A 23,403-nucleotide genomic window follows, 5' to 3' on the forward strand; every position below is an offset into this window, starting at 1 on the left:
TCCTTGGTGGTTTCCCTAAAGGCTGACAGCTAGTGGAGGGAGTGAGGGGTGTGCTGAGGACAGAGACCTGTGTTTGTTTAGTGCACTATTGTGAGGGCAAGAGGGAGAGGCTGGGGCCAGAGAAAGAGAGCTCTGCTTGCCGGGAAGAGGCTGGTGTGTGTGGAACAGGCTGCCTAAAATCATGTGGGTCCTGGTGGGTTTGAAAGCTCTTTTCAAGGTTGCCGTGTGTGAGAGACACTGCTGATTACCTGCCCAATTGCCCACTATCCAATGTTCCCTTCTTCCTTCCTAGCAGAACCCCGTTTTGTTTGGGGCAGCTCTGTGCCCAGCTACGAACGCTCACCTTCCCCAATTCCCTGGCAGCTAATGGTGACTATGTGATGTAGTGAGTGAGGGCCAGTGAGGTGTGAGAGGATGTCTGCTGGGAATGTGGGGGGAAGACTTGGCTTCCTGTTACAGGTTCTGCTACCCCCCCATTTCCTTTTCCCTTCCTTCTTCCTTCTGCCTGTCCCGTGGAGGGGACACCAGGAGGTGCAGCATCTTTATGGCAACCACAGGCAACAGCATGGATGGAAATCGACATCCTCAGGATTCACCCCACAGCAGCTGTGCCAGCTCAGGACTGCATCCCTGGACTGCATCCCTGGACAGCATCCCTGGACTGCATCCCTGCTTTCTATGTGAAAAATAAACCCCTGTGTGTCTAAGCCTACATCAGTTGGGCTTTTCTGTTACTTTCAGCCCAGTTCTCACTGATGTAGAACTTATACAGCGTAACTCCTTGAGGGTTTTTCTCTCTTTGGGTGATACCTGAGGGTCAAGTGTTGGCATCAGGCCTGGGTGACCTCAGAGATAGTCTTCTTCACAGTGTTGCTGGGTGGAAACTACAGAGACGAGACAAACAAGAACTGCTGTGTCTATGATCTGGGAGACTTTGTCTGGGCAGGGGGAGTTGTGAGTTGGCATGCACGCACTGAGCCTACAGGACGAGTGTGGTGTAAAATGTTGGTGGGAAACCAAGGTGCTCTGTGCTACTGTATCAAGATGACCCCACACACCCAACTCCCATCCTTGGTGGCCATGCAGGTCCCATGTGGGTGAGGGGGCAAAGGAAGCTGTGCCCTTGAGTGGCTGCTGGGTCTGCTGATGAACTGAAAAGGCCATACCTGCTGTATTCCTGGCTCTGTTTCCTCCCACAAAGCTGAGTGAACATGGTACAAGGTTGAAGTCTCTCTGTGTTTTGTGAGTCTGAATTGCCAACCCGGACCCATGACCACTTCTGGGCCAGACCAAGACCCTGCTGATTTCGATAAGACTAATTAGCCACATCTTTCTCCCCCATTAACAATAATTATTTTATTAACCTTTTACGTAGTCTTCTGTATTGCCTCAAATATATTTTTTGGATGGGTTGGGGTATAAATGATTTTAATAAGTACAACTAAAAAGCTTTTCTAATCAATGGCAATCACCTCCTGTTAGAATTGAAAATGTTGGCTCTTCAAGAAGAGTTGATGTGATGGTAAAGGGGCCATTCCACCTGTCGTGGGTGGGAAGGTGGCACTGAGAGATGAAAGGGGTGTGGGCCTGGAGGTCAGGGGGACTGGAAATGAAGTTCAGATGCTACCTTTACAGCTGCGAGGTCTTGGGAGATTTACTTAGCCTTGCTGAGTCTCAGTTGCTGTATTCATACATTGGGAATAAGTCTCTGCACAGATGAAATGAAACAATATAGATAAAATTGTCAAAGGGTCCTGATCCAGGCACAGACATAGGCTTCCCACCAATGTTAGCTCCCTCCTTTCTTTCAAGTCTATAATAATAATAATAACAACACCATCTGTGTCATGCTTTCCTCTTACAGTGGAGTGGGGTTAAGTGCCTGGATTCTGGTGTCAGACTTCTGGGTTCGAATCCTTGGTCTGCTCTTTGTAGCTGAATAACTACAGCTACATAGGGCGAGATATTTGACTTTTGGGTGGCTCATGTGCTTCATTTGTAAAATGGGGATAACAATAGTACCTACTTATAGGGTTGTTGAGAAGGTTAGAGAACTTGAGTAAAGTGTCTGACACAATGCGTGGCACATGTTAAGAGTTCAATAAGTGGTTACAAAAAAGAGAATGTTTACAAGAGCTCAGGTTTTGTCCCTTGGTTAGTACCACTTGCATGAAGCTGGCAGAGCTGGGGCTCAAAGCCTGGCCCCTTGACATTGAGCTTGTTCTGTGCCTGGCACTGTGCTCAGCATAAGGCATATTGACCGTGAATAAGACACAACTTCAGCTTCTGTTTTCAAGGAGCTCAGGGTCTACAGACAGTGGTGTTTGGGAAATGAGAATGTCATGGTTCCTAGTCCTTTACTACCTTAAACTGTTTGGATTTCCCTCTCCCTAGGAACAGGGAAGGTGCCCTGGAATCTGAATAGATGGTCAGCCGTGACAAGATGGTGGAGGCTAGAGGCAAATCCAGGAGATCCAGCTTGTTGTTTTCCCATCTCTGCTGCATCCGTGTGCGCTGGCGAGGTTCTTTCCCTCACAGATTTATGTAACTTATCATCACAGTCATGTCTGTGTGTTTTGCTGATGCCATTTAAATTCTGTTACTATTTAATACCAAGAACATCGAAAAAGAACATTTTGAGGGACTTGAAAAATCCAATTGGTCTCTTAGTAATTTGATTTGTAGGAAATTGGAGAAGATCGTATTCTGAATAGAGTGCTTTTAAATGAATCATCATGGCTTTCCTGCACAGGCACTAGATGGGCTCAGATGGGGAGCCCTGCTAAATCTCTCATTAGGTGGAGGATGCAGTCTGTGTTGGTTAGGAAAGGCTCAGCTCCATGTGGCAGAAAATCCAAAATAATAACAGCTTAAACAAGATGGATGCTATTTGTCTCTCGTGAAAAAGAGCTCTGGAGGAGGCAGTTCGCGGCTGACAGGTGTCTTCATGGAATCACCAGGGAGCCAGACTCCTTCCATCTCCTTGTTCTGCCGCCCTTAGAACGTGGCTTCCTCCTGATGGACAAAGAAGCCATTCAGACTCCACCATCACCACTTATGCCTGCATTCCAGGCACAGGCAGGGGGGAGGGATAAGAAGGGAGTGCAATCTTCTTTTAGGGCATTTCCCAAGAGTCATAAATTATACTTCTGCTCACACACTATTGGTCAACACATAGTGACATGGCCACATCTACCTGCCAGGAAGGCTGGGTGGCTTATAAACAACAGAATTTTATTTCTCATAGTCTTGGAGGCTGGAAGTCTGAGATAGGGTACAAGCATGGTCAGGTTCTGGTGGGGACCTTCTTCCAGGTTCCCAGCTTCCTGTTGTGTCCTCACATGCAGGAGAGCAGAGAGGGGAAACAAGGTCTCTCATGACTCTGACAAGGGCACTAGTTCCATTCACAAGGGCTTCACCCTCATGACCTCATCTAATCCTAATTACTTTCCAAAGATTGTACCTCCTAATCCCATCACATGGAGAGGTAAGGTTTCAACATATACATTTTCAGAAGACACAAATATTCAGTCCATTTCAGCTGGGAAATTTACTCTTTATTCCAGGTACCCAGGTACCCAGATAAGATAGGTGGTATGACTAGGGAATGAGGGGAGAATGGATACTGGGGCTTAGCCAGCAGGCTTTGCAACAAATTTTTTTGGAGACCTGACAATACCTCTTTCTCTTCCAGCAAAGGTTTATTTGTTTGAGAGGAATAGGAGGGACCAGCAGCAGAGAAATCCCTCGTGCAGATGGAACTGCAAAAAGGACGCATGGGACTAGAAAAACAAAGATACAGTTATGAAGTAGGGTGTAAGACAGAGTTGGAGAACCCTTGGAAATCATGGAGGGCTGCAGGTCAGCTCCTTCAGGTAACACATGAAGATGTCGAGGGCCAGAGGGGTGAGTTGGCTGGTGTGTTGGGGTCACTAAGTTCACATTCTGGCTCCACAATTCACTAGAAGTACTCACAGGACTCGGAAAAACTATTATACTCATAGTTTCAGTCTATTACAGTGAAAGCATACAGATTAAAGTCAGCAAAAGGAGAAAAATAGACTCAGGATAGAGTCCAGGAAAAACCAGGTGCGAGCTTTTAGTTGTTGTGTCCTTGTGTGGTCAATGGACAGGGCTTCATTTGCCTGGCTACAAGATGTGACAACATATACAAAGTTTTGCTAACCAGGGATACTCACCTGAGTCTGGGTGTCCAGGGCTTCTACTGGGGAGTTAGTCCCATAGGCAGGCAGTGCCCACATGGCTGACCCCAGTTATTCAGTCTCCAGCCCGCTTCTCAGGTCAAACTGATAAAGAGTGGCAAAGACCCCCACCATAAATCACATTGTTAACAAAAACTCTCTGGTGTGGCCCCAGGCATTCAGAGACACTCTTATCAAGCAGGACTGTCCCATGACTCAGAGGTTATCGCCCAGGAGCTGGTCAAGGGCCAGTCTTGAAGACCTTTACAATGTGCAGGGTTTGGGCAGCCCAGGCCTGCTGAGCTAATCCCTTACTGCACACTTGCCCACGGTCATACGCCTATGGCAGAGCCAGGTCTAGAATATTCATCTCCTTGGAGGACAGTCAAGGGAGTTGGCTTGCCCGTGGCAGGGGCAGATCTAGGGTACACATCTCCTGATCCGCATGCAGTACACCAACAGGGTTGAAAGCATGATCGGGACAATCTCCATTCAAATTGGCTCTGACACTTAGTGGCTGTTTGATTTACTCAGATTGCTTATCTGCAGATGTGACGAGGAGAGAAACGGCTACTCAGCATTTCTGTGAGGGCTAAATACATTCATTAACACAAGGTTCTCAGAACAGTGCCTGGCATAGGATATGTGCTCAACAAGTGAAAGCTAGTATTGTTGTTACCATTCACATCACGTTGCTATTCCTCAGTCTCTTCTTATGTATGCAGAAAGCCCCGGAGCTGGCTCAGAACCTGGCTGTTGACAAACACCTGCTTGGCCAAGGCAGGATCTCTTCCTGGAAGGTCAGCCACTGAGCAGCAAGCTGCCCAGGACATTCCAGGCCCTCTGCATCACTGAAGACTGAAGTCTCATCCATACTTGGCATTGCCCATGTTGCAAAGATTCCCTCAACATTCACTCTAATCCTGTTTTCTGTAAGGTAAACCTGCTGTGTATACATTCTAAAAAATCTGGTTTTAAAGTGGGTGCTCCCTGATCTTTTCTCATTTTCAGAACCATCTCAGATAAACTTTTTCCTTCTGAGGTGATTCTCTGCAATGCTTCAATGTTCTCTGTGTTTCTGTAGAGACAGCATGCCTGGTTAGTTTCTGTTGTTTGGTCAAACTCAGCCCCAAAGACAGGAGCAGAGGATTCTGGGATCCCTTCCCTTATTTGCCACTATCAGGCTTGCAATTCTGGGAAAGTCACTTCTCTGGGCTTCAGTTTGCTCATTCCTAAATTGAGGGGGAGGGGAGAGAGGGATGCTAAGGGTCTTCCTCTTCTGTGCTCAGATGCTGAATGTGAACATGCTTAATCTATCTTGGGCCATTTAGTCATCACAAGTATACATAAATCATGTGTGTGTGCGCGCGCATGCACACACGTTCCTGGAAGACAGGGACACAGCAGGGACTCAGCTAACGCTGTTTATTCCCCCATGTTCTCTGTTGCTGAGCAATCCTGAATCACAGACCTGTCAAAGGGGAGGCTGTTTGTGCTGGGGTAAGAAACTCTCAGCTGTGCTCCACCCCCTCTCTCCATGCTGTAAATGTCAATGCACTTGGAAGGGCTGGACGAGAGAATCTCCAATTTTTTCAGAAGCTATGAAGTTGCCTTGGAACAAAGATCCTCAAGTTGGTGGGCACCCCCCTACAATCCTGACAATGAAAAGCTGCATTTTACCCAGGGCCATTAAGCTGGATTTGCAAAGATGTGTGCTGGGTGGTGTTTAAGAAGAGAAGGACCCCAGAAAGGAGAAGACAAGACTCCCGTTGGTGCCTTCCCTCTCCCTCCCTCTCTCCCAAGGCTGTTCTTTTCAGAACCCAGGCCCCTGCCCCACTGGCTTCCTGAATTCTAGAGGAAGTGCCAGCCCTAGCAGGTATGGAACGTGCCTGCATGCCTTAGCACCCCTCACTGCCCTGCGTAGCAGGCACCTTGCTCACTTCATTTTCAAGAGATTTAAAAAAGGAAACAGATGCTCCCCATGAAGCCTGAATAGCAGCGTTTCTATCGCTGGTTGTCATGACATGGGCTGACATGGGAGCAGCCTTGGAAACGGGGCTGACAGTTTGATGGGTTTTATTTCGGTGCAGATTTCTGCAAAGAGGCAGCTGCTAGAAATGCACCCCTGGTGGCTGGGGAGGCTGAAGGGGGAAACAGGCAGGCGGTGGGAATCTAATGCTGCAGCCCATCTTGACAGCAGCAGCCCAGTGGGGCAGCCCGTAAGGGCTTTGCCCGGCACCAGCACCAGCACCACTGATGGCTGATTTCGGGATCTCAGTGCACCTCATACTCACTCAGCATTCTCCCTGCTCACCACTCTCCCTCTGGAGGGGCCCATCTTTGGTCTCTGTCTGAGAAATGGAGGCAGACATCAAATAAATTACCCTGAGATGAGGCTGGTCGAGGCAGCAGAGGAATCTGCAATCCCTATTCTTGGTCCTTGGTGCCAATCACTCTGAAGCGGAAAGAGAAGACAAAATAGCATCATTTCTTCTTCCATTCTTAACCCCACTTGATGTTCTAACATGAGGTACCAGTGCATGTGACAGAGGACTTATTGACAAGGAAAGCAAAACGAGGCAGGATTCCTTCCTCCCAGCTCTGTGCTTCTATTCCCTTGTACCCTCTCCCGCCAGGGTCTGTGAGATCTAACTTGGCAACAGATGGAATCAACCAACCATCCGCTACCCTTCTCTCTTTCACACTCTGGCATCCTATTTTGTTCCCTCTGAGCCTTGAGGATTGGGAAGCCCATGAACTACCATCACATATTCATTCCACCAACATTAGTTGGTCCTGTGTGCTAGATACACACTTGGAGCCACCAAGCTGAATGATGCATGCTTCCTGCCTTTCAGGATCTGAACATCTGGTAGGGAGGACTGACATGCAAAGAAGTACTCTTAGGAAATACAAATTAAAGACCAGTCTGTGATGCCGCGTTACACACCCCAGATTGGTAACATTTAGAAAGTCTGAACATATTAAGTGCTGTTGAGGGTGTAAAGCAACCTCTCTCATACCTAGCTGGTGAGAGAGTAAATTAATACAAGTACTTGGAAAATCATTTCATATTATTTAATAAATGGGAAGATGAATATATGCTATGTCTAGGCAAGTCTATGATTAAGTATGTACCCAGGAGAAATTCTTGTGCACATACTCACAGTAGCAATGTTTCAAACAGTAAAACACTGGAGACAACCCAAATGCCTATCAAGAGTAGAATGAATAAAACCATTTTGGAATATTATTCAGCAGTGAAAATTAATGCACTACTACTACACACATCAGCATGCATGAGTGTTACTAACAAACTGTAGAACAAGAAAAGCAAGTCACAGAAGAATATATTGAACATGATGTTATATAAAGGTCAAACATGGACAGAATTAAGCTACATATATAATAAATGCATTTTTAAAAACAGCAAGGGAATGATAACCACAAAACACAGGAGAGTGCTTACCTCTGGAGTGGGTGGGGTTCAGAGGGGCACAGTCATAAATGAGTTCATGGCCGAGCCTTTGCACGAGCCTACATCTAGAATGTTCATGATATCCACATGGAGATTTCCCTCATTAAAAAAAAGTTTTATGCAGCTGCTTCCAACTAGCTATCTATTTTACATTTGGTAGTGTGTATGTCAATGATACTCTCTCACTTCATCCCAGCTTACCCTTACCCCTCCTCGTGTCCTCAAGTCCATTCTCTACCTCTGCCACTAGGTTCATCAGAACCAATTTTTTTTCTTTTTTTAGAGTCCATATATATGTGTTAGCGTACGGTATTTGTTTTTCTCTTTCTGACTTCACTCTGTAAGACAGACACTAGGTCCATCCACCTCACTACAGATAACTCAATTTCATTTCCTTTTATGGCTGAATAATATTCCATTGTATATATGTGCCACATCTTCTTTTTTCTTTTTAACATCTTTATTGGAGCATAATTGCTTTACAATGGTATGTTAGTTTCTGCTTTATAACAAAGTGAATCAGCTATACATATACATATATCCCCATATCTCTTCCTTCTTGCGTCTCCCTCACTCCCACCCTCCCTATCCCACCCCTCTAGGTGGTCACAAAGCACTGAGCTGGTCTCCCTGTGCTATGCAGCTGCTTCCCACTAGCTATCTATTTTACATTTGGTAGTGTATATATGTGTCCATGCCACTATCTCACTTTGTCCCAGCTTACCCTTCCCCCTCCCTGTGTCCTCAAGTCCATCTGTGTCTTTATTCCTGTCCTGCCCCTAGGTTCTTCATGACCATTTTTTTTCTAGATTCCATATATATGTGTTAGCATACAGTATTTGTTTTTCTCTTTCTGACTTACTTCACTCTGTATGACAGACTCTAGATCCATCCACCTCACTACAAATTACTCAATTTCGTTTCTTTTTATGGCTGAGTAATATTCCATTGTATATATGTGCCACATCTTCTTTATCCATTCATCCGATGATGGACAGTTAGGTTGTGTCCATGTCCTGGCTATTGTAAATAGAGCTGCAGTGAACATTGTGGTACATGACTCTTTTTGAATTATGGTTTTCTCAGGGTATATGCCCAGTAGTGGGATTGCTGGGTCATATGGTAGTTCTATTTTTAGTTTTTTAAGGAACCTCCATACTGTTCTCCATAGTGGCTGTATCAATTTACATTCCCACCAACAGTGCAAGAGTGTTCCCTTTTCTCCACACCCTCTCCAGCATTTATTGTTTGTAGATTTTTTGATGATGGCCAGTCTGACCAGTGTGATATGATATCTCATTGTAGTTTTGACTTGCATTTCTCTAATGATTAATGATGTTGAGCATTCTTTCCTGTGTTTGTTGGCAATCTGTATATCTTCTTTAGAGAAATGTCTATTTAGCTTTTCTGCCCATTTTTGGATTGGGTTGTTTGTATTTTTGATATTGAGCTGCATGAGCTGCTTGTAAATTTTGGAGATTAATCCTTTGTCAGTTGCTTCATTTGCAAATATTTTCTCCCATTCTGAGGGTTGTCTTTTCATCTTGTTTATGGTTTCCTTTGCTGTGCAAAAGCTTTTAAGTTTCATTAGGTTCCATTTGTTTATTTTTGTTTTTATTTCCATTTCTTTAGGAGCTGGGTCAAAAAGGATCTTGCTGTGATTTATGTCATACAGTGTTCTGCCTATGGTTTCCTCTAAGAGTTTGATAGTGTCTGGCCTTACATTTAGGCCTTTAATCCATTTTGAGTTTATTTTTGTGTATGGTGTTAGGGAGTGTTCTAATTGCATTCTTTTACATGTAACTGTCCAGTTTTCCCAGCACCACTTATTGAAGAGGCTGTCTTTTCTCCATTGTATATTCTTGCCTCCTTTGTCAAAAGTAAGGTGACCATATGTGCATGGGTTTATCTCTGGGCTTTCTATCCTGTTCCATTGATCTATATTTCTGTTTTTGTGGCAGTACCATACTGTCTTGATTACTGTAGCTTTGTAGTATAGTCTGAAGTCCAGGAGCCTGATTCTTCCAGCTCCGTTTTTCTTTCTCAAGATGGCTTTGGCTATTCTGGGTCTTTTGTGTTTCCATACAAATTGTGAAATTTTTTGTTCTAGTTCTGTGAAAAATGCCATTGGTAGTTTGATAGGGATGGCATTGAATCTTTAGATTGCTTTGGGTAGTATAATCATTTTCACAAAGTTGATCCTTCCAATCCAAGAACATGGTCTATCTCTCCATCTGTTTGTATCATCTTTTATTTCTTTAATCAGTGTCTTATAGTTTTCTGCATACAGGTCTTTTGTCTCCTTAGGTAGGTTTATTCTAGACATTTTATTCTTTTTGTTGCAATGGTAAATGGGAGCATTTCCTTAATTTCACTTTCATGTTTTTCATCATTAGTGTATAGGAATGCAAGAGATTTCTGTGCATTAATTTTGTATTCTGCTACTTTATCAGATTCATTGAGTAGCTCTAGAGGTTTTCTGGTAGCATCTTTAGGATTCTCTATGTATAGTATCATGTCATCTGCAAACAGTGACAGCTTTATTTCTTCTTTTCCAATTTGGATTCCTTTTATTTCTTTTTCTTCCCTGATGCTGTGGCTAAAACTTCCAAAACAATGTTGAATAATAGTGATGAGAGTGGGCAACCTTGTCTTGTTCCTGATCTTAGTGGAAATGGTTTCAGTTTTTCACCATTGAGGACAAAGTTGGCTGTGAGTTTGTCATATATGGCCTTTATTATGTTGAGGTAAGTTCCCTCTATGCCTATTTTCTGGAGGGTTTTTATTCTAAATGGGTGTTCAATTTTGTTGAAAGATTTTTCTGCTACTATTTAGATGATCATATGGATTTATTTTTCAATTTGTTAATATGTTGTATCACATTGATTGATTCGCATATATTGAAGAATCCTTGCATTCCTGAGATAAACCCCACTTGATCATGGTGTATGATCCTTTTAATGTGCTGTTGGATTCTGTTTGCTAGTGTTTTGTTGCGGATTTTGCATCTATGTCCATCAGTGATATTGGCCTGCAGTTGTCTTTCTTTGTGACACCTTTGTCTGGTTTTGGTATCAGGGTGAGGGTGACCTCGTAGAATGAGTTTTGGAGTGTTCCTCCCTCTGCTATATTTTGGAAGAGTTTGAGAAGGATAGGTGTTAGCTCTTCTCTAAATATTTGATTGAATTAGTCTGTGAAGCCATCTGGTTCTGGGCTTTTGTTTGTTGGAAGATTTTTAATCACAGTTTCAATTTCAGTGCTTGTGATTAGTCTGTTTATATTTTCTATTTTTTCCTGGTTCAGTCTCAGAAGGTTTTGCTTTTCTACGAATTTGTCCAGTTCTTCCAGGTTGTCCATCTTATTGGCATAGAGTTGCTTGTAGTAATCTCTCATGATCCTTTGTATTTCTGCAGTGTCAGTTATTACTTCTCTTTTTTCATTTCTAATTCTATTGATTTGAGTCTTCTCCCTTTTTTTCTTGGTGAGTCTGGCTAATGGTTTATCAATTTTGTTTATCTTCTCAAAGAACCAGCTTTTAGTTTTATTGATCTTTGCTATTGTTTCCTTCATTTCTTTTTCATTTATTTCTCATCTGATCTTTATGATTTCTTTCCTGCTAAATTTGGGGTTTTTTTGTTCTTCTTTCTCTAATCGCTTTAGGTGTAAGGTTAGGTTGTTTATTTGAGATGTTTCTTGTTTCTTAAGGTAGGATTTTATTGCTATAAACTTCCATCCTAGAACTGCTTTTGCTGCATCCCATAGGTTTTGGGTTGCCGTGTTTTCATTGTCATTTGTTTCTAGGTATTTTTGCATTCCCTCTTTGATTTCCTCAGTGATCTCTTGGTTATTAAGTAGTGTATTGTTTAGGCTCCACGTGTTTGTATTTTTTACAGATTTTTTTCCTGTAATTGATATCTAGTCTCATAGCGTTCGGGTTGGAAAAGATACTTGATACGATTTCAATTTTCTTAAATTTACCAAGGCTTGATTTGTGACCCAAGGTATGATCTATCCTGGAGAATGTTCCATGAGCACTTGAGAAGAAAATGTATTCTGTTGTTTTTGGATGGAATGTCCTATAAATATCAATTAAGCCCATCTTGTTTAATGTATCATTTAAAGCTTGTGTTTCCTTATTTATTTTCATTTTGGATGATCTGTCCATTGGTGAAAGTGGGGTGTTAAAGTCCCATACTATGATTGTGTTACTGTCTATTTTCCCATTTATGGCTGTTAGTATTTGCTTTATGCATTGAGGTGCTCCTATGTTGGGTGCATAAATATTTACAAATGTTATATCTTCTTCTTGGATTGATTCCTTGATCATTATGTAGTGTCCTTCTTTGTCTGTTGTAATTGTCTTTATTTTTAAGTCTATTTTGTCTGATATGAGAATTGCTACTCCAGCTTTCTTTTGATTTCCATTTCCATGGAATATCTTTTTCCATCCCCTCACTTTCAGGCTGTATGTGTCTCTAGGTCTGAAGTTGGTCTCTTGTAGACAGCATATGTACGGGTCTTGTTTTTGTATCCATTCAGCCAGTCTATGTCTTCTGGTTGGAGCATTTAAGGTGATTATCGATATGTATGTTCCTATTACCATTTTCTTAATTGTTTTGGGTTTGTTATTGTAGGTCTTTTCCTTCTCTTGTGTTTCCTGCCTAGAGAAGTTCCTTTAGCATTTGTTGTAAAGCTGGTTTGGTGGTGCTGAATTGTCTTAGCTTTTGCTTGTCTGTAGAGGTTTTAATTTCTCTGTTGAATCTTAATGAGATCCTTGCTGGGTAGCGTAATCTCGGTTGTAGGTTTTTCCTTTTCATCACTTTAAATATGTCCTGCCTCTCCCTTTTGGCTTGCAGAGTTTCTGCTGAAAGATCAGCTGTTAACCTTATGGGGATTCCCTTGTATTTTATTTGTTGTTTTTGCCTTGCTGCTTCTAGTATTTTTTCTTTGTATTTAATTTTTGATAGTTTGATTAATATGTGTCTTAGCGTGTTTCTCTTTGGATTTATCTTGTATGGGACTCTCTGCTCCTCCTGGACTTGATTAATTATTTCCTTTCCCATATTAGGGAAGTTTTCAACTATAATCTCTTCAAATATTGTCTCAGTTCCTTTCTTTATGTCTTATTCTTTCTCTTCTTCTTCTGGGACCCCTATAATTCGAATGTTGGTGCATTTAATGTTGTCCCAGAGGTCTCTGAGACTGTCCTCAACTCTTTTCATTCTTTTTTCTTTATTCCACTCTGCAGTAGTTATTTCCACTATTTTATCATCCAGGTCACTTATCCGTTCCTCTGCCTCAGTTATTCTGCTATTGATTCCTTCTAGAGAATTTTTAATTTCATTTATTTTGTTGTTCATCATTGTTTGTTTGCTCTTTAGTTCTTCTTGGTCCTTGTTAAAAGTTACTTGTATCTTCTCCATTCTATTTCCAGGAATTTGGATCATCTTTACTATCATTATTGTGAATTCTTTTTCAGGGAGACTGCCTATTTCCTCTTCATTTGTTTGGTCTGGTGGGTTTTTACTTTGCTCCTTTATCTGATGTGATTTTCTCTGTCTTCTCATTTTGCTTAATTTACTGTGTTTGGGGTCTCCTTTTCACAGGCTGCAGGTTCGTAGTTCCTGTTGTTTTTGGTGTCTGCCCCCAGTGTCTAAGGTTGGTTCACTGGGTTGTGTAGGCCACATCTTCTTTATCTATTCATCTGTCGGTGGACACTTAAGTTGCTTCCATGTCCTGGCTATTGTAAATTGTGCTTCAGTGAACATTGCGGTACATGCCTCTTTTTGAATTATGTTTTTCTAGGGGTATATGCCCAGTAGTGGGATTGATGGGTCATATGGTAGTTCAGGGAGATCAGCTTGGTGCTTTTTGTCCACCTAGAGGAGTGAGATAGGGAGGGTGGGAGGGAGACACAAGAGGGAGGGGATATGGGGATATATGTATACGTATAGCTGATTCACTTTGTAATACAGCAGAAATTAACACAACATTGTAAAGCAATTATACTCCAATAAAGATGTTAAAAAAATGTTTTATTGAAACATAATTGAAATAAAATGAGCTACACATATTTAAAAATTTCAATTTGATATATTTGATATATTTTTCAAACTTGTTTTGGTTATTCTAACTCCTTTGCACTTCTATACAAATTTTAGTTTTAAATGCTTGAGGACTGAGCGCACGTTAAAGTTTCTTTTATAGGGTGCTTCCAAGTACAATGATATTTATTCGGTGAGAGAGGCGGTGGTGCAAAAGAGGAAGCAGAGGATCCCAATGCTAAGTAGGTATGAGGACCTGATGCCTGATGCCATCAATCAGAGGAGGGACAAATTCCCTGCCCTCCTGAGCCATCACGGCAGTGGTGTCCATCCACAAAACTTTGGGAAACTCCCTATGCATCCCTAGGCACTGAATGGCACCATTATCCTGAATATTATCCTAAACATTCTCTCTGTTGGCCTCTTTGAGGATGTGGTGGTGACAATACAGTGACAGCCAGATAGAGCCAGAAAGGGGATCCCAGTCTGTACTTCTAGATTCTTGAGTAGCTTCTTCATGGCTCTGTCTCTTGTGAGAACATTATGGAAAATGAAGTCAAAAGCAATTGATCCACTAGTGTGAGAGACCCCTTGGATTCAACTTCTATCTGCCTCAGCCAGAATCATTAGTGAACAGGATGAAGCTTATGGTTCCTCTCTTGCCCTCAAATGCATGTATGCAGTCATGCACTGTGTGTCAGAGAATCCAGGAAGGCAGCTGTGGAGGATATGTGTCATCTTTTGGGTGTCTAACATCCAAATCCCTCTCTTCCTTTAATACCCTTTAATACCCTGATTTCCTAACAAATGCTGGAGAGGGTAAGGAGAAAAGGGAACGTTCCTACACTGTTGGTGGGAATGTAAATTGGTGTAGCCATTATGGAGAATAGTATGGACGTTTCTTAAAAAACTAAAAATGGAGTTGCCATATTATCCAGCAATCCCACTCCTGGGCATATATCCAGAGATACATGCACCTCAATATTCATAGCAGCACTATTCACAATAGCCAAGACATGGAAACAACCTAAATGTCCATGGGCAGATGAATGGATAAAGAAGATGTGGCACATATATACAATGGAATATTACTCAGCCATAAAAAGAAATGAAATGGAGGTATTTGTAATGAGGTGGATGGAGTTAGAGTCTGTCATACAGAGTGAAGTAAGTCAGAAAGAGAAAAACAAATACAGTATGCTAACACATATATACGGAATCTAAGGAAAAAAAAAAAAAAGGCCATGAAGAACCTAGTGGCAAGACGGGAATAAAGACACAGACGTGGGGCTTCCCTGGTGGTGCAGTGGTTGAGAGTCTGCCTGCCAACGCAGGGGACATGGGTTCGAGCCCTGGTCTGGGAAGATCCCACATGCCACGGAGCAACTAGGCCCGTGAGCCACAACTACTGAGCCTGCACGTCTGGAGCCTGTGCTCCGCAACAAGAGAGGCTGCGATAGTGAGAGGCCCGCGCACCGCAATGAAGAGTGGCCCCCGCTTGCCACAAATGGAGAAAGCCCTCGCGCAGAAACGAAGACCCAACACAGCCATAAATAAATAAATTAAAAAAAAAAATGCAAACCTTTAAAAAAAAAAAAAAAGACACAGACGTACTAGAGAATGGACTTGAGGATATGGGGAGGGGGTGGGGTGAGATGTGACAGGGTGAGAGAGTGTCATGGACATATATACACTACCAAATGTAAAATAGATAGCTAGTGGGAAGCAGCCACATAGCACGGGGAGATCAGCTTGGTGCTTTGTGACCACCTAGAGGGGTGGGATAGGGAGGGTAGGAGGGAGGGAGATGCAAGAGGGAAGAGATATGGGAACATATTGTATATGTATAACTGATTCACTTTGTTATAAAGCAGAAGCTAACACACCATTGTAAGGCAATTATACTTCAATAAAGATGTTTAAAAAAAATATGGCTGAAAAAGAAAAAAAAAAGATGTGGTATATATACACAGTGGAATACTACTCAGCCATGAAAAAGAATGAAATAATGCCATTTGCAGCAACATGGGTGGACCTAGAGATTATCACTCTAAGTGAAATAAGTCAGACAGAGAAAGAAAATACCATATGATATCACTAATATGTGGAATCTAAAATATGACACAAATGAACTTATTTATGAAACAGAAACAGACTCACAGACATAGAAAACAAACTTATGGTTACCAAAGGGCACAAGGTAGGAGGGATAAATTAGAAGTTTGGGATTAGCAGATACACACTACTATATATAAAATAGGTAAACAACAAGGTCCTACTGTATAGCACAGGGAACTATATTCAACATCCTATAATAAACCAAAATGGAAAAGAATATGAAAAAGAATATGTATGTATATGTATAACCAAATTTCTTTGCTGTACACCAGAAACTAATACAACGTAGTAAATCAACTATATACTTTAAAAAAGAAAGAAAGAAAAAAATAACCTGATTTCCTACTGGAGCAACTCACTACTATGTGTCATCTTGGTGGTGGGCAATTCCTGGTGACAACTACTCCCTTAGCTTACCTCCATGAAAATCAGCAGAGGCCAGATTCTTTCTCTACTTTGTTGGAGAGCCTGGGGACAAGCATATGACCTAAGCTTGCCCTGGAGGACACGGGTTCCTGGGACATTGGATCTGGAGCAAATGAAGCCAAGATGAAGAGAAGTGTGAGGTGAGAACCTGAGCTGTGGCAGAGGCTGGGGCAGGCCTGTCTATTCATGCATGGTCACATTTTGGTGTCCCTTACACACTGCTTGCTGCATAGAGGATGCTCAGTGAATGTAAATGAATCATTGCATAGATAATAATACTGTCAGCAGATCCCATTTCTCCCAAACAAAAACACTGTCTAGAATCACAGACTTGTCAAGCTGGAACAGAGCTTTGTTTTTCATTCTCATCTAATTCAAGCCCTTCATTTTGCTGGTAAGTAAAGAGATACCCAGGAAGTCCGAGGGACGTGGCCAAAATTGCAACCCTACAACTGTTCCCCAGGTACAGGCAGAGCTGGGCTCTAAATATTCAGACTCCCAGTTCATTTTTCTTTCAACTACTCTATCTCCAAGCCTTTAAAACTATATTTAGATGTTGCCTATTTAACTAGCATACCCAGACATAAACATATTTATAACAGAATCATTGAAAATGGTGCCAGTGGAGGGCAGTCTTGATACCAGCTGAGGTTCAGAGAGGAGTGACTCAAGATATTAATTAATAGGACTCGAGCTGGTTATTAGTCTAGGTGGGTTATATTTAGCATGAGTTACAGGATCCCAAAGCATCTTCACTTTCTTCATTTTCAGATCAGAGTGTGTTATAAGTTGACTTTCCTGAGTCACTTAGGGGGCTTCCTGAAACTGGCCAACACCTTGACTCTTTTGACGAGACCACTGGGTTTGTGGGTTCAGGATGAGCTTCTAGAACCTAGAACACAAGTATGGCAGTTTTCTAAAGACATATGCGCTGAATGCAGATTTGCTTCAGCAAATGTAGCCTGTATGAAAAAGGCTTTATAGTTGGTTGTTAAACAAACAGCCTAGTGACCAAATGTCCATACTTGTTACCAGGCAAATAGGATAGAAGCTTTAGAAATGTCCAAGACTGTATTTACCCAAAAGTGTTGTCATCAGTCTTAAACAAATTGTATTGTGTTAAATCTCTGTGAAGTTTGTAGCAGCTTCCTTTTGAGTTTGGTATTGATTAGGGAAGGTAAAATCAGCTGTGAGAGAACAGGCCCTGGAATCTACACACAGATATCCTCAGTGTGAGCATCTGAATTTGGGTGCCTCCAAATATAGACCCTGAGACAAGGAATTGGGTCCAAGTGGTTTATTTGGGAGATGGAAAGAAGGAGAGGGGAGAGAGAGACAGGAAGGAAGGAAGAGCCAATAAAAGGTGTGACCATGGGCAGATTACTGCTGCAGGCAACCGAGGTTCAATTCTGCTGGGGATCCTTTGAGAGATGGTGCAGATTACACCTCAAGTTCATCCCACAGCCTGGGAGGAAGATGCTGGAAGATGGAAGATGCCATAGCCAGCAACTCTTACGCTTCCTTGCTAGAGGGTTGCTCTTCAGGGGGTCAACTTTCTGGCATTCTGCCTGAAGGTGACCTCTGAGGTTTGCCAATCCTGGAGGTAGGGAACCAATGGCCTATGCTACACTAAGGAAATACTATTCCAGTGGCTTGGAGAATATAGGATCTTTGTATAGCACTTTACAATTCTCCTTTTCTTTAAACATCACCATGACGACCACCACAAAATAGAACACCTAAAGTTAGTAATAATTTAAAATTTCAGGGAACGTGGACTATACAGGAGATTTGCATTTCCATTCAATAAGAAAGCTTTACAGGAAAAATTCGATACTCTAAGTTGATTCTGGCTCTTTATAGTCCATATATGTGCTATTAGTATTGATTTCTCTCTTAACATCTTGCATAATTATAGTACAATATCAAAACCAGGAAATTGATATTGATGATACTGACACAATTCAGTTACCTTATTTGGATTTTACCAGTTTTACACGCACTCATCTGTGTATAGCTAGTCCTATGTAATTTTATCAGCTGGGTAGATTTGTGTGACCACCACCACATTGAAGGTACAAGATAGTTCCATTCCAAGTATCCCTTTATAGCCACAACAACGTCCTTCTCCTCCCCCTCCCCACTGATCAGTGCTGGCAACCCTTAATCTGTTGTCCATCTCTATAATTTCGTCCTTTTGAGAATGTTGTATAAAAGGAATCATACAGACCTAGAATGGAAGAGAATATGAATCACTTTGCTGTACACCTGAAACTAACACAATATTATAAATCAACTATAGTCCAATAAAATTTTTTTTAAAAAAGGAATCATACAGGTGTAATCTTTGAGATTTTTTTCTCACTCAGTATATCTCCCTTCAGATCTATCCAAGTTGTCATATGCATCAATAGTTTGTTCTTTTTTATTGCAGAGTAGCATTTCATGGTTTGGATATTTCACAGTCTCTAGACATTTACCCATTGAAGGACACTTCAGTTGGTTCTCGTTTTGGGACACTGTGGATAAAGCTGCTCTGACCTTTCGTGTACAGGTTTTGTGTGAACATCAGTTTCCATTTCTCTGGCATAAGTGCCCAAGAGTGCACTAGTCAGGCCGTGTTAAGTGCAGGTTTAGTTTTGTGAGAAACCGCCTCACTCTTTTGCAGAGTGGCTGTGCCATTGCACATTCCCACCAGTGATGTACAGATGAGATGAGTGGTCCACACCCTCTCCAGTATGCAGAGTTAGTATTGATCTCTTTTGTCTTGGATCAGGGGGTCAGGAGAGTCTTATTTTGGTTTGAGAACAGTGTTGTGTTTGCAAACTTTACAGGAAATTAGGCCAATTCTTGGGCCACCTAGGTGATATCTCTTATCATTCTTGCTCTTCTGTTTTCTGACTGCCTCTCTTTTTACTTTGAAATAACAACATATGTGATAAGTTGTAATAAATCAAAACATTTCCAATGACTAAATTCCCTCAGGTTAAAAAAAATAATGGACCCATCCCCAGTCTGCAGAGGTAAATAAGTGACTCCCATGTAGCTTGAATCAATGTGGGATGGATGGAACAGGGGAGAAAAATGAAGGACGGAGAGAACAGAGGAAAATGACCATCTATTATCATAGGACATAATGAATATGGAATTGTTGAGAAGTAGGCTGAATATCTTCGGTATACACAGCAACAAAGAGAAATATATTTGTAGTGATACTGGGCTGTGAGCTACTTTAAGGGGGATTGGCTGATTAAGTTAAAGGATTTGTTACAGTAACACAATTTGGGTTAAAAGGACATGAAAGCCCATCAGTTTAGATTCACCTTAGAAATGATGCCATAGTTTTAGAAATGATGTAACTGATGCATGAAGCAATTAAACTGCTTGTCCAGAGTCACACAGGGAGCTGACTGCAGACAGGGGTCAGAGCCCTACAAGGCGTGGGGTTGCAGTATGCTTCCTATACAACAGTGTGAGGTGATGCATTTTTTCTTTTTAACATCTTTTTGGAGTACAATTGCTTTACAATGTTGTGTTAGTTTCTGCTGTACAACAAACTAAATCAGCTATATGTATACATATATCCCCATATCCCCTCCCTCTTGTGTCTCCCTCCCACCCTCCCTATCCCACCCCTCTAGGTGGTCACAAAGCACTGAGCTGATCTCCCTGTGCTATGCAGCTACTTCCCACTAGTTATCTATTATACACTTGGTAATGTATATATGTCAATGCTACCTTGACCTGTGTCAGGTATTTTCATACCCTACCAGGGCATGCCCTGCTTTCCTGGGCACACCACTGCTCTGGCTTGGAAACTTCTAAGTTGTTCCATTTTGCTTTACACACCTATCAGACTCTAGAGAATGGGAACAGAACAATGGAGTGACGTTGACAAAGATCCCCTTGTTCTCAGAGATGTCTGAAGGCTCAGAAGTAAAAAGAAGGGTTGGCCATTTAAAAAAAACAGATTAGCTAGAGCAGGTTTTTAAAATAGCAAGATTTAAAGTGATTCAATGTTAATTGAATATTGAGTAAGGAAGAGGTACGGAGTTAATTGAATGAGTGAGCTTGGGGTTTTGGATAATTTTTTCATGATGTGAAGGAAATTATTACAGAGTTGGATGCAGATCAGGGCAGAGAGAGAGAGGTAGCATGATCTTTGGAAGCAGTAAATGAAAGCCATTTAGTTTGGTGGGAGACACAATCTTGCTGGACTGTTGATTTTTCCTTTAAGCTCGTAAAATTCTGCTTAAAAAACTTTTTTTTGTTATAAAAAGTTACATGTTATTTGAAAAAAATGTAGAAACTATGAAAAAGCAAAAAGAACAAAATAAATATCATTCATGATCTCAGTATAGATACACACAATTGACATTTTAGTTATATCCTTTTAGTCTTTTTCTATGAATATATATCATCTATGTATTTATACATGTACTAAATGCTTTTAAATAATGGATCATATTGTTTAATAACCTACCTTAAAACTTAACAGTCCATAAACACCTTTCCAATGTAATTTTAAACCACTGCCTAGTATTCTATTGTATAGGTGTTCTTTGGTTGATATTCCCAACATTATATCCCTCTTACAAACAACACTGTGACAGGTGTTATAGCTTCATTTTTGTGTTTATCCACAATTATTTCCTTAGGTTAAGTTTGGAATTCCAATGTCAAATGAAATGTAAATTTTAGGACTTTCAATTCCTAGTGCAAAATTATGAACCTGGAAAAAACTGTATCAATTGCCATTCCCAGCCACAGTTTATAGGATTCCCCACATTCTTCTCCAAAATGAGTTCCATTATTTCTTTTTAAATTGCCAGTTTGATACATGAAAAATTATATATATTTACATTTTTTATTTCTTTGATTACTAAGGACATTATACTTTAAAAAACTCCAAATATTTGGGTTCTGTGTTTGTAAATTATCTGAACATGTCCTTTGACTATTATTTTTTCTATTGGGTTGCTCATCTTTTTCTCATTAATTTTTTTAAACTTTCAATTAGATTAAAACTTCAATTTAAGAAATAAAATAAAATAAAACAAAATAAAACAATTCTTCCCCCAAAACAGAGATTAGTAAAAATAAAGATGTCATTATCTCACTCAAAAAAAAAAAAAAAAAGGACAGCCAGATATCTACTGTTACAAAAATGAGATTAGATGGAAAACTTTAACAAACTGTTTAAGCTATTTTCTTAAAAGAGACTTCTTCCACACCTAGAGATCTTGAATAGCCTCCCAGTCAGTCATCCAGAAGAAATTCTTCATAAAATTGATGAACTTGGCTTCCACTTTGGGAAGAGAACCACCCTTTTCTACACTTGCTTGCATTCTTGCTTTAATGTCTTCTATAGAACAAGCTCCTTTTGGTGTTTTAGGAGTTTTTCTATGTTTTTTGGATTCTTGACCTTTTGATCTTTATGTTGATGTTTTTGAGTCTTTGTCATTCTGATTTGGTTTTTGTGTATTTTTGGCTGGAGTATCTCATATGGATTCTTTTACTGGAGATTTTTCTTCAGCTTCCTCATTATCTTCATCATCACCATCATCCAGTTCACAGCAAGTTTGACTTTTTTCTGTGGAAGCTTGCCACCACTTCCAGGGGCAGATCACTTTCCAGATATACTTAGGAGTTTCAGCTCCTCTTCATATTCTGACTCTGCATCTTCCCTCACACCAACCAAGTGCTGTCCACTAATATGCATGGGCCCTGAACCACCCTTCAACTCTAAGCCACAGTTGGTGTTATTTCAAAGCCCCCAAGGGAAACCATTGGGTATACAGATATTTTCAAACTTGCCAGTGTTCCTTGAATAGGACTGCCTGCGTAATTCATTGCTACTGTTTCAATGATGTGCAATTCATCCTTTGTATCAGCCCTTAAACTGACTGTTTTTAAAGATAACTGGAGCTCATCTTCCATTATTATCCATTTTAAAATGACAATTTTTGTCAGCCCTTGGTTTACAACTGAAAAGATAGTTCAGGGGCCTCAGGGGCTCATGTTCGTGTCCATCAAATTGTCCATGAGGTGGTGACTAGTACTTGGGTAAGAGAGAAAGTGGATGGAGATACACGGCTACTCTTCTAGGGAACAGCTGTGCAGGAGGGAATCACATTAGGGTTTTTACTGATTTCTTTTTTTTCCAGAAGTGGTGGCTGAGCACACATGCATTTATTCATCCATTTATCAAATACTGATGGAGCATTATTACGGGTTAAATTGTGTTTCCCAAAAGAGATGTTCATGTCTGAACCCCTGGTACCTGTGAATGTGACCAATTTAGAAATAAGGTCTTTGCAGGCACAATCAAGTTAAGATGAGGTCATTAGGATAAGCCATAGTCCACTATGAGCAGTGCCTGTATAAGAAGAGGAAAATTAGGACATACATACAGACACGGAGGGAATATGGTCTACTGAAGACAGAGGCAGAGACTGGAGTTCTGCTCCCACAAGCCACAGAATGGCTGTGGCTACCAGAAAGTAGAAGAGGAATGGAAGGGTCATCTCCTAGAGGTTTCAGAAGGGACCTGGTCCTGTCAACACCTTGATTTTTTTGTTTGTTGTTTTAAAATTAAATTAAATTAATTAATTAATTTTTATACAGCAGGTTCTTATTAGTTATCTATTTTATATGTATTAGTGTATATATGTCAGTCCAATCTCCCAATGCATCCCACCACCACCACCACCACCCACCCCAGGTTCTTACTGACTTTTTAATTACTTTGTGTACATTAAGTACACTCACTCTTTATCTGTTTTCTTTGTTGTCCACATTTTTTTCTCTGTTTGTTTTAGGCTTTCAACTTTGTTGATGTACTTTTCTATGTTAGTAATTTTTGTTGCTGTTACTTTTTTTTCTTTTATTTGTTGGATTGCTTTTAGATTTTAGACAGCTAAATCTATTACTGTTATGATTTCTGTTATTAGTATCATACTTAGAAAGGCCACCCCCATCCTTAGATTATACAATACTTCTCTACATTTTCTTCTAGTCCTTTGTCATTTCACTTTAAGTCTGAAAGGTCTTATTTCAGGAAACAACTTCAGAATATTACATTCTAATTTAAGTTTGTATACAGCCATTAGGATGGTTACTGACCAACACTGTT

General features: G+C 40.9%; 1 pseudogene; it reads right to left on the bottom strand.

The window, feature by feature from the left end:
• Positions 1-21,427: 21,427 nt before the first annotated feature.
• LOC103020315 (nucleophosmin-like) lies at positions 21,428-22,278 on the bottom strand (annotated as a pseudogene).
• Positions 22,279-23,403: the final 1,125 nt, after the last annotated feature.

The sequence above is a fragment of the Balaenoptera acutorostrata genome, chromosome 6, assembly GCF_949987535.1.
Source record: "Balaenoptera acutorostrata chromosome 6, mBalAcu1.1, whole genome shotgun sequence".
In the NCBI taxonomy this organism is placed as follows: Eukaryota; Metazoa; Chordata; class Mammalia; order Artiodactyla; family Balaenopteridae; genus Balaenoptera; species Balaenoptera acutorostrata.